General features: G+C 37.0%; 1 protein-coding gene across 3 annotated transcripts in view; it reads left to right on the forward strand.

The window, feature by feature from the left end:
* PDZRN3 (PDZ domain containing ring finger 3) overlaps positions 1–14,708 on the forward strand; it is a 275,866-nt gene that overhangs the window by 48,196 nt on the left and 212,962 nt on the right. Inside the window, exon 1 of one of the 3 annotated variants that reach the window (XM_074198712.1) lies at positions 458–13,865. The exons of the other annotated variants lie outside the window; for them this stretch is intronic. The gene's annotated coding sequence lies outside the window, so the exon portion shown is untranslated. Of the gene's footprint in view, positions 1–457; positions 13,866–14,708 lie in introns of those variants that run through there. 3 annotated transcript variants of the gene reach the window in all.

Here is a 14,708-nt window from a genome sequence, read left to right on the forward strand (position 1 = left end):
TGCTGCAGGTGACTTTGGGGGGTGATTAAGCTAGACTTCAGAACACTATAGAGGCTCATATAAAAATAAGGGTACACTAAAATATATTATTTATTATATGTATATGAATGTCGAGTCATATAAACATTTATGTTTACATAATATAGTCACATATTATTCAGTTGTTTCAGTCATGTCTGACCCTTTGTGACTCCATTTGGGGTTTTCTTGGCAAAAATACTGGGGTGGCTTGTCATTTCCTTCTCTGGCTCATTTTACAGATGAAGAACTGAGGCAGACAGGGTTAAGTGACTTGCCCAAGGTCACCCAGCCAGTAAGTGACTAAGGCAAATTTGAACTCAGACAGATGTCTTACTGATTCCAAACTTGGCCCTCTATCCACTTTGAGATGTAGCTGCTTTTTTATATAATATAATATAACATCATATATATATATATATATATATATATATATATATATATATGGTTTGAAATATTGACAGTTTTAAAAGTTTCCCCATCAACTACATTGTTGTGAAGTATTTTTTACTTCTATCTCCCTTCTCTCTGTCTTTATCCCACAGGGATGTTTTCCTTAAATCTCCAAATCCATTTGACTTGCATGTATACTTATTCTTTCCAATTGATGTGCATGTCATCGTATCATCTCCCCATGGTCTTCTTCTATAATGAAGGACAAAACAACAACAAAAATGAACCTTGCTAAGTGCTTTTATCCCCCAGTAATTTTTAGCATTCTCTTTTGTTCTTCTTGGGTTCTGCTGCCTAAAGCGATGAAGAAACAGTCTATCCCTGAATCCCCTTACCCAATGAAATTTAAGGAAAGACAGAGTTCTTTTCAGATGGAAACTTTGAACAGAATGCTACTACCATTGCAAGGCTTTGTCAGAAAACTAACTTCTGACCATTTGAACTCATCAGGCAGTTCCAAAGTAATTTTTCTCACTTTATGTATCTTTTACTCAGTATGATTCTCTCCAATTTTTATATGTTAGACAAAAAACTCCCCATAATTGTTAGAAGAAAGAAGGGAAAACCAGTTACTGATTGATCCACTGTAGGTGATAATTGACCCAAGAAAATATATAGACACTAGTTTATCCATGAGAGGCAACATGACAAAGGATAACGATATCCAGTGCTGGGGTCAGGAAGAACCTGTGCCATGCCCTTCATCTGATCCATACTGCCAGCTGTGTGACTCTGTGCATGATATAGAATACCTTGATCCCTTGGGCAACTCTCCAATACTCTAAGTTATAGATAAGTTGTAGATCTGTATCCATCAAGTGAATTTGATCACTGGAAGCTCTTCCATCAGTGAAAGTATGGACAAAAAAAAGAAAAGTTTCTCTGTGTACCCAGTCAAGTTTATGTACTCTTACACTGATTGACTGCCATTGTATCTTCAAATTCCCTAAACAGGTCAATGAAAATGAAACTGTGGTCACTTTTATTGTCATATAGGATGAATGATCTATGGCTGAAACTTGAGGCAGTGAGATGGCTGCAGTGGATTAAACGATTTGCCCAGGGTGATACAGCTTGTAAGTGTATAAGGTCTTCATGACCCATGTCCAGGGCTTTATCCATTAGGCAACAAGCCAGAAGAGCCAGTGATTGAAGAAGGTAGAGAGGCAGGGAGACCCACTGGGGGCTGCTATAATATATGGTCCAGGCAAGAATTGAAAAGGGCCCACACTTGGGTCTGAATAAATGATGAGAAGAGGAAGCAGTCAAAAAGGTTGTTTATTTTTGTTGCTGTTGATCACTCTAAATTTTTTTAGCCCTAACTCCTAGCACAGTGTCTGTTATATAAGCAGACTTATAAGCTTCATAATGCTTATTGACTGATCTCTGTTAGGTTACTTCCATTCTCCAGGAACAATCTCTTAGAAATGTCAGTCCTACACAAGAGCCTTCCCCGAATCATATATGGAAGTTATTTCCTCCACATCTTATCACGCAGCACTTTAGACTCTTCTATACTTCTGAGAAAGCTTCCAAGTCTTAGATTGAAATCAGTCATATACTATAGTAATAGAGTGGATGCTTCATATCACCAATAGGAAGGGTAAATCCCTATAGGCTCTACGGAATGGACTCCCATTACACCTTTATATATTCTCCTAAGATTTATTCTTTATGTACTGATATATGTCCTTGCTTTCTCCTCCCATTAGAAGGTAAGCTAGCTCTTTGTGAGTAGACATAATTTAATTCATTGTAATTGGTTTTGTGGCGCACCAGCAGTCAATAAATAATTGCTGCTTGATTGGTAGAAGTACCCATACAGATAAAATCAAGAATCATTTCAGTCATACCAACTCTTCATGACCCCATTTGGAGTTTCTTTGGCAAGATACTGAAGTGGTTTATCATTTTCTTCTCCATCTTATTTTACAAATGGAGAAACTGAGGCACATAGTGACTTGACCACATAGCTAGTAAATGTCTGGGGTCAGTTTTGAACTCAGAGAGATGAGTCTTCCCGACTCCAGATTGGCACTTAGTTGGAGGACCTCAGAGAAAGGAAAGAAAGAGTCAAGAATGACTGTAAATATGGCCACCTTAATCAAAAGAGGGAAGTTTGGCAGAGGAAGAGGTTATAGTGCACAGAAAGCAAAAGAAGGGCAAATAAAATTTAAAAAGTATTGTTTGCTGCAATTCAGTTTGCTAAGAGAGAGAGTAAAAATAATGCAAGATAAAAATGTTAAAAATGAAATCCATATCTGCCTCTTACATGGTCAGCACAGTTTTGTTTTTAAGAAATAGGCTAATCTGCCATAGTGGTCATTTATTTCACTTTAAGAAGTCTTGTATAGACTTAAGGATTTGAAGACCAGGATTTATTTTGGGAAATTTTTCAGCTGTGCACACTTCCCTTTGAGTGATCAAGTCCAATGGCAATCATGGCTTAGGAAGTTTTATAGAGCATTAGCAATTAAGGAGAGTCAAATGTAGGTGCTTGGGTTCGGATGCTAAGGAGATTAGGAGTCAAGAGGCAGAGGAGAAGTGGAAGCTGTGTACTTACTGGGCAAAATAAGATGGTAATTAATGGAGATGAACAATGTTATTTCTCCACTTTTATTTTCAGGGGGTTGTTTGGTTTTTAATTGCAGGCTGAGTTTCAAATATCGTCTGACCCTCCAGAGTGGCCCTGACAACTGTCGTTTAACTGTTGCATTATGATAAAGAGCATTTGCCCAATACATTTTAGGTCTTCTTGGATCCTTCAAACCACTCATGCCTGGAGGATGTGCTAACAAACTAGTTACACAGTGTTCCTGGCCATAGGAGTGTTTGCATTTGAAAGAAGCCAGAAGAGAAAAGACTGTGTGAGCCTTGTGGTAACATCCTTTTATCCTGGGTTTGAATTATTTTTTTAAAGCGTTACAGTATATTTGGTTTTGATTCTTGTGACCTACATTATTCATGTGAGGTTTGGCCCTATAGTTGTGTATACAATAAAACTGGATAAAATGTTCTAATAGTTTGTCTTCAGTTTTTTTTTTAAAGCCTTGTGGTGACTGATGGGTCTTCTAAATGACTCTCGGCAGAGATTTATGGATTGAAAATGGTTTCAGGGACTTACTGATTCCATGCCAGCTGTAGTGTGTTCCCCAACCCTGCCCCCCCAAAGGGTCTGGGTCTGATCTACTTGATTGGGGGTTTGGCTTTCTCAGGGTTCATCAGTTCCTTAGGTCCTCAGATGTCTCTCACTTTGCCTCACCAGTCTCTTGCATTCCAATTTGTCCCTCACCCCACCCTATAATAAAAACAAATCATCCCTAGGGTGCCATACAGGCTCTCTGTGTGCTTCCAGGAATCTGGAGGCCCCTGGACACCAGGCCTGTCTGTCTACTTTGGGGCCATATCTGTCAGGAGCGAAAGCTGCCCAGAAGGTTCAGATTACCATCCCAAAGCAACCCCCCTGGGCTTGCAAAACTAATCAGATTTTTCTAAAACATCTGTTTTTATAAAATCAGATGCTAAAGCCAATAACTGCCCTTTTTTCTTTCAGTCAGTTATCAATTCACAAGGCCTCTTTGCTAACATTGACTCTGAAACTTGGATTAGTCTTAGGCACCCAGTGAGGAATTAGGAGGGTGACTTAAAGATCCATTAGGCTGATGGATTTGTGTCCTATTTTCTCACTTTGGTTTCCACACGGGGGGCAGAGAACCAAAACCTCCAGAATTATTTGTTCCACAGGCTCTAGAAAAATTCTCCACCAAATATTCGGGTTTATGTAGCACATGTGTTTTGTTGTTTCCCTAGAAGATATAAAAAAAAGGAAGCAAGGTAACACTCATTTTGTTGTTGTTGCTTTTCAAAAATGAAAATACCTCCTATTGAATAGATGCTCTCCGATTTAGCTGCTCTCTCCTTTGGTTGGTTTGTGTACTTTACATTAACCTGGATGAATGTTTCTCCATTTTCAGTTTCACATGCAAGAAACAGTGGTTTTATTTTCCTGATAAGTAATCAGTTGTAGTTGAATGATATGTCAGATGACAGTGGGAATGTTGGGGGTGATTTACGGTGATGGCTCACATATAGATTCCTAGATAATTCACTTAGTTACTCCTCCAAGGATTACTGCAACAACATGGAGAAGTAACATTGCCTGCAGGCACGGTGATGGCTAATGACAGTTTCCAATTGGTTTACAGTTGATCCAGATGTTTGTTTGTTTTAAATACATCTATTTTTTCCAATTTATTCCATCACTTTTATAGACTGATAACTGATTTGGATTAGCAAATGTCTCATAGACTGGACCATGTTTACCTTGACAATTAGGAAGATAGTTCATGTTGATTTAAGGTTATTGAAAGAATCTTTTTTAAATGTTTGTAAAACAATGAGAAGCTATAAAAAGGAAATTTAATTTATATTGACTGTACCTTAATATTTCCTTATCTCACAAATGGTCATTAAGCACTTGTGAATTGTATGAAATCAAGTTGGCACCCATAATATAAAGATGAAATAAATGAGGCCAGTCTTTAGCCTTTTGGATTATATAATCTAGGAGGAGGCACTGTTGAAGTTTTAGAAAGAAAATACAAAGTAGATGTTTCTGCCAATGAATGTTACTGCCAATAGTGTCTTCTTGGCACATACACAGTCTTCAAACTTTATTTTACTTTTATGAATGTGGCCAAAATGACTTATTTTCAAAAATAGAGACTTTAAAAGACAGAGAGCTTTAAGAAATAAACGTTTTATTTATGTGCACACAAAACTTGAACAAACTTCTGAAAAACGCATTTTTTTCCTCCAAACCTGTATTAAGTCAAATATAACCAAAGAGATTTTCTTTTGACTTTCATAAACAAGCCAAAACAGATTTCTGTCCATAGAAGAAAAACATGAAAACAGGCTTAAAAAGTGAAAGGCTGGTTAACCATAGAACAAAGGCTTCCTCACAGAGCATAGTAAGCAGCACTGCTCACATTTTGTTGTGGGGTGGAAAATGAAAGAAAGATTTCTAGAAAATGGGAGCAAATGCACTCTAATAACCAGGAGTTTTTTAGACTCAATATTCCACCAGTCTGTATTTGTATGAATTTCCCTAGTAAGAAACAGTAGGAGAGTGCTTCAGCCAAGTTCTCCATTGGCTCTATGTCATAAATCTGTATTTATTATGGAGGGACTGGAACACTAAAACCCATGCTTAGTTTTGTCAGTTAACCACTTCTAAAGTATGATCGTGTACATTTTAATCGTCTGTATTTCACAGTTAAAGAGGTAAGCGTGTAAGCATTCTTCTCCTGGGATAGTATTCTGTCAACCTGGCAGCTGTTGGTTTGATTGAAAAGGTATGCTTGAAGGTTCACTACAGCCTTCCGAACAAATGGAATCAGACTTTGAAAAATGTGCTTTAGCACAGCCACTGAAAAAAATCCTGTTTACTTGAGGATTTTTATCATTGTTAGAATTAAGATCTAGACTGAAGCAGAACTGTTTCTTGTTGAATGCATTTGTTATTAATGTTCCTTATACTAATATGTTTAGGGATTTGTAATGAAAATGAAGCTAACTCTTGAACAAGGGGATGTTGACATACAGATGAGCAGTACATTGATAACAATATTTTCAGGTCATACAGTTTTTGTGACAATGACATTATTTACAGTTAGAATTCTGGCTTCTTAGACCTTCAGCACTTTGGCTGATTATCAGGTAAGCAGAAACAGGAATACTTATTTGTAATAAGGTGGAAAAAAGTAATAGACCCAGAATGGAAATGGAAAATTTATGATATAGAATACTGGTTGATTTCAATAAAGACTTTTAAGTATTTTGTTGTTCTTCTTAATTAAACTTTAGGTATAAATACTTAAAATTTTAAACAGAAATATTATTAGGAATTATTTGTGTATATTAATGTGATATACATGTATATAAATTTATGTATGTATTTAAGTATGTATTTGTACACATGTACTTTTATGTACATATGGGCAAACACTTTGTCTATGTATTTAATGGATTGCTTGGGAGAGTGATGTGTTATATCCTTTTGAAAACAGCTCTTAATTTCATATTCTAGGATGACTTATGGAATAAGTTGGCAATTAAGATGATTTTGAAAATTTTACAACTTTTTACTTTTAGCTCAACTTTTCCTGGTTAACTTACACTTACAATAGGATAAATTTGGATCATGGGAGGGAATTATTGTCCATCTCTTTTACTAGTTGGAATATGGTTGCCTAATTTGCCTAATTTATAATATGCCTCTTTTAGGGTTTAAACATACTTACCCTCATTTGATTTCTGAATTTTTTCATTTTAAACAGAATTTTTTAAACTAATTAGATATTCTGGCTCACTATTTATATTTTAGGATTTATAGTATTCCCCTATATCTTAGTGTTAAAGAAGAAAACCTATTTAGTTGATATTTTAACCAGCATTGCCTATAATGCAAAATCTATCTACTTGTTTTTATCTTGCTTATTTTATTTTTGGTTTGATTTGATTTTCGAGAAGGATGCTCCCAGATGAAGCTTAAGATTCCATGAAGGTTGCAAGCCCTTTTAGAGTTGCTTGAATGCAAGGTCTGTGCTGCCCTTATCCTTATATGGTCCACAGCACTTCATGAACGTTTGTTGAATTGAATTGACTTGTCCCCTATTGAGAGCTATAATGAATTTAGGTACCTTAGATTAAGTGGAGCTGGAATGGTCCCCTCTGTTGATATAACAAATCAAGAAACCAAGAAAAATGAAGTGACTTGCCCAAGGTCTCTACCCAGCCAGAAGTTGAGGTGGAGATGGGAGGGCAGGTAGCCCCAGTCTTTTGATCAGATCTATTTTTTTGCACTACTTCACCCTGAAGGAGAAAGACTCTTGTCCTTGAAAAAGTCTTAAAGGGGTGAAATAATGATGGATAGGGTATGGAGTAGTGGAATTGGATTCAAATTCTGGATTTACTACTTAGAACCTATGTGACCTTTGACAAATCACATAACTTTTGGGCTTGTTTGTGTGTCTAAAAGATGAAGGGAATTGGGTTCATAACCCTCTTAAGCCTCCTCCAGGTCCAGTACTCTATTCATTCCATCACCAAGCTGCCTCATAATGTAATGTAATCTACCTCTCTTTTCTGCCTCTACGAGGCTGGGAACAATCTCTTTGCTCATTCCCATTTCCTGTTTTCCCTAGCTTTTTTGGTTAAGATTGCTCAAATCCTCCCTTCTTCAGTTGACCTTCCTTGGTTCTCCCCTCTGGTCCCATTACTGCTAGTCCTCCCCTACCCCAGGATGGTATCTCATTTATGTTGACTATCTCTTGTGTCTGCATAGTTGTTAATATGTTGTCTCCTCCATTAGTGTGTTAACTCTGGGGGTGGGGAAATAGGAACCTCAGTGATTTCATTTTTCTCACAACTTCTGGAGGACAAGGACTGTTTTGGCTTTCATTGCATCCCCAGGGCTTAACACAGGACCTGACCGTAGTGGGCACTTAATAAATACTTGTTATTGACTCACTGACAACTCCACCTTCTTTATTTCCTTGCTATGAATAGCTATACTTTGCATTCTCATTGTGCATGAATGGTTAATTCAAACAGCCTTTATTTTTTCCTATGTAATATTCTCCAAGACGCTTTAGTTCATAGCTTTAACTATAAAGATTGCAATGTTGTTGAATTGATGACATTTTAGGGCAGCCAAGAGGCCAGGGTTCTAACAGTCATAAAATCTTACATTTGAATAGTGTCTTCCTCACAACAATTTATGAGATATAAGGACTGTTGTGATTGTTGCTGGTGTTGTCATCTCTCTTTTATAACCAGCCAAATTGAGACTCTGAGAGTGGAAGGGATTTATTTGCCCCTGCTCACAGTATGACCGGATTTGAACAAAGGTTCCTGGTCTCTAAGATCATTTCAGCTCTCTTCCCATTAAGCCTCGATCCCTACCAGGCCCCAACTTTATCAAGGACTAATTTACAGCTTGAGCCAGTTGCCCCTTCCTCAGATACCAGATGATCCCTAATGTCCTCTCCAACTCTGAAAGGCTATGATTTATGTGATCTGATCTATTGAAATACATTTTTCAAAGACTCTTAGTACCAGTCCTAAATGAGGGTACTCTACATCTCGTCTGTCATTCTCCAAAAAGGAGATCTCCCCAGTTCTCAGAGGGATCCACAAAGAGGTGCCAAACTGTTTCAGCTTCATAGAAAATCGTTTGGTACCTTCCTTCAGGTATTGCTCATAAACAGAGGCCCTTTACTTCTTTTTTCTGTTTTATAGGAGGAGTGTACTTCTCTTTTAGTGTTGTGGCTGATTTTTGTAATGTTGATGTAATTATATGACCAGTATCACCTGTTAGTAATTAGGCCTTTGAAAAAGGTCCATGGAGTTGGAGGCCAAAAATGGACTTGACTGCCTGCCAGCGAATTCCAAGCTGCCTCCATGCTACCACATGCTGTCATAGCCAATGTTTCTCTTGGGGATTGGGGGGCTATTCCTATCTGTAACTGGTGGGAAAACAGACTGAAGCAAAAGCATACTAATCTAGAAAAATCGAAACACATACTCATTCCTGGTTAGGGGACACACAGGGAATCTTCAATTGTCTTGTGGGTATCAGACTTCCTGAGACCATCTTAACTTTATTTGCTTTGTTTATAATAAACAATAATAACTTTTTATAGCATTTTAAGATTTGTAGAGTGCTTTACAACTATTATCTCCTTAATCTTCCCAGAAACCTTGCGAATGAAATTCCATTATTATCCCCACCTCACAGATAAGGAAACTGAGGTAGCATTTGAAAAGTGCTTGACCCTAACTTTATTAGCATGCCTATAAGCTAATAGCTTATAGCACTGTCAGATTGTTGTTTCCTGGCAAAACCACTGAGAATACAGATTCAACTTCCTATTTCATTGAGACATGTTGGGAGGACTTGAGTGGAGAATACACTCTATCTACTATGGGGAATTTTGGACAGGAAGGTATTATGACATAAAACTCATATAACTATTTTGTGTATTCTCAGAAGGAAAGGAAGAACACCAAAGTGCATCTCTTCATTTTTCGAAGGAAAATTAATGATGCCTGTTGAATCAGAAGCATTGCTGATTGTGCTGATATGAATGTGAATGATCCTCTTAGTCTTCCTGATACAATCTGTTTATCATCAGCTTTGATCCATGACAAGTCTTTTAAACCCCGGGGAAGTTTTCAGCTTTGAATACCAGGCTTGTGACTGTGGAACTAGGCTTTTGAACTCTTGTTTCTAAGAACATTACCAGTCAGCATTTTTATACAGCTTTATAATTTTTCATTTTTAATCTACACAAGACCCATGTACAGTAAAGAAACACTGTTCCTCAATCCCTGTTTTTACAGATAAAGTATCTGTAAAAGATAAGGTGGGGGTCTTCCTGATTCAGCATCATCTGGACCAGCATTAATAAATTTCATTCATCTGGCTTCTTGAAATAGTGTTTTACTGGACAGTTGAAAACTCATCACTTTCTAGGGTGTTTCTTCATGGCATCACTTAATATTTATTTGCTATATTTATACAGCAGAAAGACCTGGGCTCACTTTTTAGCTTAGGAACATTTTAAAAATAAGAGTGCAAATTCCTTTTAAATGGTTTTAATGGAACCATCGATCTCCACTGGCACTCCTTTACCTTTTGCCAGAGATGTTGTGATATTCTGTCAAGCACAAGATAAATGTCAGTCCATAAGATCATTGAATCTTTCCTCTAGAGCAGGAAGAGACTTCAGAGGTCATCTACTCTCCCCTTATTTTATGGATGAGGAAATGGAGGTCTAGAGACATTAAGTTATTTGCTCATGATTACTCAGGCAGTCCTTAGAAGTGGGATTTGAATTTGTTTTCTGACCCCAAGGTCAGTGTTCTTTCCCCTGCCACATGATTATAATTATGTCATTATTGATATGATTATTAAATAATTTATTTACCAGCCTCCCTTGGATTTGTATGTCATTTTTATCCTCTGACGAGATGACAAGCTCATGTATAAATGCATAAATGTTAGGAATAATACAGAAATCTGCGTGTGTTTAATATAATGATATCCTCTTTTCTCTGGAGTCCCCAACAGAGTCTAATTTTTCCCATTTAATTCTTTCAAAATAATTTTTTATTGTTGTTTTGACAACATCTATATATTCTCTTATCTCCCCCCCTTTCCCCCATCTTAGAAAGCCATCCCTTTTAAGAAAGAATAAAGAAGGGAGGGAAGCAGTTCAAAATCAGTCAATATATTGAAAATTTCTAATCATATAAATATATATAATTCGTCACACGCACACACACACACACACACACACACACACACACACACACACACACACACACCCTGCAGAGAAGAAACCATATCATTGGGTTCCTTTTGGCCTGTGTGGTCATTCAGTAGCATTGATTTTCAGGTCAGTTTGACCTGTTTGGTGGTGATTCTTTACTTCTACATTGTTGTAGTCAAGAATGCGTTTTTCTGGTTCTGCTTAACTTTTCTCTGCATCAAGTTCCTTATGACTTTTGCAGATGCAGAAGAGAGATTAAAGCAATTCTAGGGGGTGTCTCCTCTTTTTAGATGAATAGTGTATACTGTGCCTGAGTTTCACATGTCTCTCACTATCAATTGTTCTAATCCATCAGTGTTAAGCCAAAATATTCATCCCTTAGTCAAGATCTACTCTGTTCATTATGATTTAGTCCTTCCTATGAACCTAAGTAGGAAATTATTTAGCAAGAGTCTAATTTGGTAGTTAAAAAAATGCAGTAAACTACTACCCTTTCTTTCAGAGACAAAATATTCCAGACCATCAGAGCATAGAGTTTTGAATTTGAAATTGTATTGGGCCTGGCTTTTGTTGTGACTCTTACTAACTTTAGGAGTTTGCATTTTAGGACATTTCCTTAAATTTAGGAGAAGCGTCTTCATCCTTTATAATGGTTTTAGAATTTTAAAAAAACAACAGCTGTTTAAGGATTCTCAGATATCACTGCTAGGACTGAAGACTCCTGATCTCCAAGGATAAGCCTCAGGAAATGATTTGAGGAATGAGGCCAAACCTGGTTTCTATATGAAGAGGTGAGGAAGGCTGATCTTTTCAAAAGCCGCACTCCTCTGCAACCAGCCAGGTTGATCATTGGAGTGGTTTGACCTGCTTTGTGTAGTTCTCAAGATGCTCTGTGAAGGCTTTGAGATTAATTCATCCTCTTTTTCTTCCTTATTTCAGAGGGGTTTATAATTCTGATCTGAGAAGTGGAAGGAACTTGACAGATGGACTCATTTGATTCAACAATTCACTTAAAATTAACAACCATTTATTAAGCCTACCCTTGGGTTTGGGGCTGAGAGATAATACCCTAAAGGGATTTGTTGAAGGAACTGGGGATATTGAGATATTTCTTAGAGAAAAGGGAACTGGTGGTATGGTAACTGACTTCAGGTATTTGAAAGCTGTCATGTGGAAGAGGAATTGAACTTTTTAGGTATAAACCCAGAGGGCAAGACTGAAAATAATGGGTAGACATTGTAAATGGGGTAAAATACAGATTTGCCTAAAGGAAAAACCTCCTATCACAGCCATCCAAAGTGAGTGCTCAGACCACTGGAGTTTTTCAAGCATAGACTAGGTAACCATTTGTCAACTATTTATATTCAGATACAGGTTAGACAGGTAGAAATAACAGTAGGCAGTGTCTGGAGTGCCAGACTTGGAGTCTGGAAGGCCCAAATTTGAATCCCATTTCAACCATTTCCCAGCCATGTGACTCCAAGGAAGTCACTAAACTCTTTGTGAGGTTCAGATAATGATTCTTCTAAAGAACTTTGCAAAGTTGAAAGGACTCCAGGAATGTCAGCTTTCGTAACTAGATGGCCACTGGGGTCCTTTCCAACACTGAGGTCTTCTAATTTATTGAGATATTACCTGGGATGATCCTCATAAAAGTGTGTTGGATTTTATGGAGAAAGAAATGATCCCTACTGATGGAATCCTAGCTTAGCTTTCATTTTAGATTTACTCATAACAACTAAGAAAGATAATAATAACCAGCATTTATTTAACACTTTAAGGTTTAGAAAGCATATATCTATCTATTTCTCTATCTATCTATCTATCTATCTATACATATCTCATTTGAACTTGACAGTAATTTTATATTGTAGTAATTTTATATTTGTATATTATATTTTTAAAGGGGCAGCTAAGTGCCTCAGTGTATATAATGCTGAGCATATAGTCAGCAAGAATCATCTTCCTGAGTTCAAATCTGGCCTCAAACACTAGCTGGGTGACTTTAAACATATCATTTAATCCTTTTTTGCCCCAGTATCTTCATCTGTAAAATGAGCTGGAGAAGGAAATGGCAAACTACCTCAGTATCTCTACCAAGAAACTACCAAATAGGGTCACAGAGTTGGCCATGACCGAACAAGATCCTTTTTAACAATTCCCAAATTACAGATGAGGAAACTGAGGCAGGGAGAAAGTGACTTGTCTAGGACCTCCCAGTGTCAGTGACAGCATTTGCTCTTACTAACTCTTAAGTTCAGTCCTCTATCCACTATCTGTCAAAGATGCACTGACAGAGACCCCTGCCCCTCCAAATCCTCATGACCACTCCATATTTATCTTATAGGGCTTGTCCTTATAAGATGAAGGATGATTTTTCTTTCTTTTAAAATAAAATCAATACCTAGGATGAAAAGCACATGCATACATAACCCATGTTAATTCTTGGCTTCTCTTTGTTGAAATTTGGGACTCCCTGTAGTTTCCTTTTGCTTCCTGAGAACTTTCTGTTCTAGCCTAGATTTTGAATTGTAATCTGAATGAGCAGTCTATTGAAAATCTAGCATCTTAGGAATAATTTTCAGTTTTTTAATTGGCCTTGGAAAAATTGCAAAAGCGTGAAGAAGGCAATTCTCCATAGACCCATAAATGAAAGTTGTAGCTATAGGAGGGCAGACTTCAGACTCCAAAACATAAGCACAGTCAATTGCAGAAAACAGTTATTGGTTTTTAAACAAGTATGAGACTCTGTCAATGTGATGATTACAAGGAGGGTATACTTACCATGATTCGACCTTCTTTATTTTCTCTTAAAGATAGCTTTTGATTCGTGCAATTCCTCTACCTTGTTTTTATATAATAACATCACTTGGCAAGTTGCAGCACCAGAAGTACCAAAAACGTGGTTTCCATTTATAGCAAAACATCTTAAGCTGATTTAGAAATAGAGTATGTTGACAGTACCATTTAAAGGTCATCTGCTGCGTCCTTAAGGTAAGAGGAATAGCAGAGCTTACTGGGAACTGAATGCAGTGGCTCTGAGCTCTTTTGGAGGTTTGTAAAAAATTTCTTTTTTTCTCCATTGAAAAATAAATGCAAAGATCCATGCTATTTGATTGCCTTTAATCAGATATACCCCATGATGCACTCCTCGACTCTAAAGTGAAGGCCATGGGAAGCCATTAGTTGTATAAATTGGAATTAATCCTTGCCATTATTTATGTATATTTGTGATTTTTTTATAATACTGCTGTCTGTAAGCTCTTTATGAATTGGTAGAGCACTATATAATGTGAACTAGTGAAAGAATATTTGGACTGGAGTCAAAAGGACCTGCTAGTTTTGCCTCTCTGCATAAAGGTCACTTAGTTTCTCTGGGGTTACCTAGAAAATCACGGAGCAGTTCATGCCAGCTATTTATAGAGATATTGTCTTCCCCAAAAAGATGTCCTGGGTAATTCAATAAATACATATATTTTTTTTAATTTTTGGAAGCTCTTCATTTTTATTCCCTAGATCTAGAACATTTTCAATTTTAGTCTAAGGAATTATTTGATAAAGGAGGATGTGTATGGTCAGAGTTTTAAAAGAGATGACTTTTGGAATAAGATATGTATTGTTATCACATAGACTATTTAATTCTGGGGGACTTGTATGACTTCATGTCCTATCACCAATGACATTCCCACAGGTCCTTCGCAGTGATCCCTGTTAATCTGACCTTAATTTTGTCTTATAATATATAGTGAGAGTAGAAATGAGGCATTCTTTGTTGATCAAGGAGTAAGTAGATTGATTGACATAATGTGATAAATTTCTCCAAATACTCAATGAAAATCCAGTTCTTGATGTCAAAAATGAGCCCTATATTGGTCTTATTGTTATAGGTAATGATTA

Source organism: Macrotis lagotis, chromosome 8 (assembly GCF_037893015.1).
Source record: "Macrotis lagotis isolate mMagLag1 chromosome 8, bilby.v1.9.chrom.fasta, whole genome shotgun sequence".
In the NCBI taxonomy this organism is placed as follows: domain Eukaryota; kingdom Metazoa; phylum Chordata; class Mammalia; order Peramelemorphia; family Peramelidae; genus Macrotis; species Macrotis lagotis.